This window comes from Lolium rigidum, chromosome 2, assembly GCF_022539505.1.
Source record: "Lolium rigidum isolate FL_2022 chromosome 2, APGP_CSIRO_Lrig_0.1, whole genome shotgun sequence".
Lineage (NCBI taxonomy): Eukaryota > Viridiplantae > Streptophyta > Magnoliopsida > Poales > Poaceae > Lolium > Lolium rigidum.
This window is the reverse complement of record NC_061509.1, coordinates 60,378,181-60,380,840: the sequence shown is the minus strand read 5'-3', so window position 1 is coordinate 60,380,840 and position 2,660 is coordinate 60,378,181. Positions and strand designations below refer to the sequence as shown.

The window sequence follows — 2,660 nt, the reverse complement described above, 5'->3', positions numbered from 1 at the left end:
CTTCCACATCAACTGTGACTCGCTTTCGCTTGCCAGATGGTGGAGCAGATGGTGGAGCAGGTGGTGGAGTTGGGCTCCTGGGATCTGATGGTGGTGAGAAGGGATTAGCTGATGCTGGTGGCGGCAGCATAGGGAACATTGGATATTGGAAACCAAGCTGCTGGTTGGTTGGATAGGTGAAACTGGGATGACTTTGGCCTTGAAGGAAGCTCATGAAACCATTAGGAGGACGGTAATCCATTCAAACTGAAACAGAGAAATAATGCTTAATAAATCCAGAAATTACAAATACTCCAACCACTCAAACAAAGAAGTAGTGCTTAATAAATTCATTAGTTATAAATACTTCAATTACAGATAGTTGAATCACTCAAACAGAGAAGTACAAAAGCATACAAATCAGAGAATTACACAGACAATGTTGTTCACTAAACAGAAAAGTACTAAATCACAAGTTATTATTTGGGTCTTGGCCGAATTTTTCCCAGATATGTTCTACCAGATCATGTTTGAGCCGTTTGTGCATGGAACGGTCACGAATCTGAACATCTCTTCTGATCACGTCAGCGAACAAAGGTGTAGCACCGCTAACCATCGTCGGTGGTAGAGCGCTGGATCTTCCAAGAGCTTCATTCAAATCAAAGGGTAACACAACTCCCTTTTCATCCTCAAGTATCATGTTGTGCATGATGATACATGCTTTCATTACATTGCCCATGTCTGTTTGGTCCCAAAGACGTGAAGGTTCAGCCACTATTTTAAAGCGTTGTTGTAGAACTCCAAATGCATGTTCGACATCCTTTCTTGCACCTTCTTGTTTCTTTGCAAATAACTTGTCCTTATCAGTTTGAGGGAGTGGTACAGTCTTCACAAAAACAGCCCACTCGGGATATATCCCATCAGCAAGGTAATATCCCTTCTTGTATTGGTGCCCATTTACATAGTACTCTACCTGAGGAACATTCCCTTGCAACACTTCAGTAAACAATGGTGACTGATTGAGCACATTTATATCATTGTTGGATCCTGGAACGCCAAAGAAGGCATGCCATATCCGTAGATCATGGGATGCAACAGCCTCAAGGATGACTGTAGGGACACCATAGTCACCGCGGGTAAACTGCCCCTGCCATCCAACCGGACAATTTTTCCACTCCCAATGCATGCAGTCTATGCTTCCTAACATACCTGGAAAACCACATGCCTCGCCCTCTTCAAGTAGACGCTGCACGTCTTCAGTGGTTGGCCTTCGCAAATATTGTCCACCAAACTTGGCAATCACCCCTTGAACGAAACCTTCAAGACACTTGAGTGTTGTGCTTGCACCAATCCGTACATATTCATCAGCTCCATCAGCCGGAACACCATACGCCAACATACGGATAGCTGCAGTGCACTTCTGCAAAGGTGATAGGCTTGGACGTCCCGTAGGCATCTGTCCTTTGAGTGAAGAAGGGAGACCACTCACCAAGAGCGTCCACAATGCGTCGAAAGAGTGATCTTCGCATGCGGAACCTTCTACGAAAGTAGTAATCGGGATAGGCAGGATTATCAGAGAAGTAATCTGATATGAGACGGTCGTTGTAGAATTCCCGGTTCCTTTCAATATATATCCTAGGGGCTGACCGACGCCTAGTACTTGGAGCTCCTAGTGCATCATGAATGTTTGAGGCTATTTGGATAGCAAAGTTGTTCAGATTATTTTGTTGTGCAAGGTAATCTTCTAAAGAGAAAACTTCAGTGGGGTCAATTGTGTCATTGTCGAACTCATCGTCAAACTCATCAGACATCTACAACCAGTTGATTGATTAATTCAGTCAAAACTAAAATACCAATGCAAAGGAGCATTGAAATTTTCATAAATATACAGGTAATGAAACAAATATTACAGAGCTGGGTTTGTTCGCATGCAAATAAATATATCACTCAGCGTTATCACCCACACATGTAAGAATCCTGCGTTTTTCTAACCACTTGGAGATTACAATGCTCAAAAGAAGTTGTAAACTATACAAGTTGCGAACAGGATTGGTTGCCATCACATGTATTTGCTCAAACAAAAACTAATCCATACTTCTATGATTTCCTACCGGCTCTGTGTACATGTGTTTTTAATTTCTCAGATCATATCAACAACTAGCAGCCTGTCTTGTGTATCCATCTGAAGCAAAATCGCACCAAAAGTGGACAGGCTGAACAAACAGAGGCGGGCTCCATGGATGAACACAACAGGCAGCCTTCTATAACTAGGACATGATGGGAATTACAGTGACTCATGGAAAATTCGTATACTGTTCTGAGAGGAAAAGTTATGGGGGATTTGGGGTTTCTCCAAAAGCAGGGATTTTGACCAAATTGAAGGTACGAATCAAAACTGCAGCATCAGGAAATCTACTTTGATCAATCAATGACCGAATCGAACAAAAGAAATCCTATTTGTAGAAGAATCAGTGAAACCCTAGGAAGCTACTCAACTAAATCAACCAGGGTGAGGCAGGGACAGGCGGAAGCAGGAGAGATAGGAGAAGAGCCGTACCTTGCAGGAGAGCAGCAGATCGACGCTGTTACCGGCGGGCTGTCGAGGACGACCAGTACGCGCCGCCTTCTTCGCGCGTCTTCCGCCTCCGGTCGCTCGCACCTTCCCCTCGTTCGCTTCTCTG

At 44.0% G+C, this 2,660-nt stretch overlaps 1 pseudogene; it reads right to left on the bottom strand.

Annotated features, from left to right (window-relative positions):
• Window positions 1-448: 448 nt before the first annotated feature.
• Window positions 449-1,790, bottom strand: LOC124689796 (annotated as a pseudogene).
• Between the last annotated feature and the right edge of the window lie 870 nt (window positions 1,791-2,660).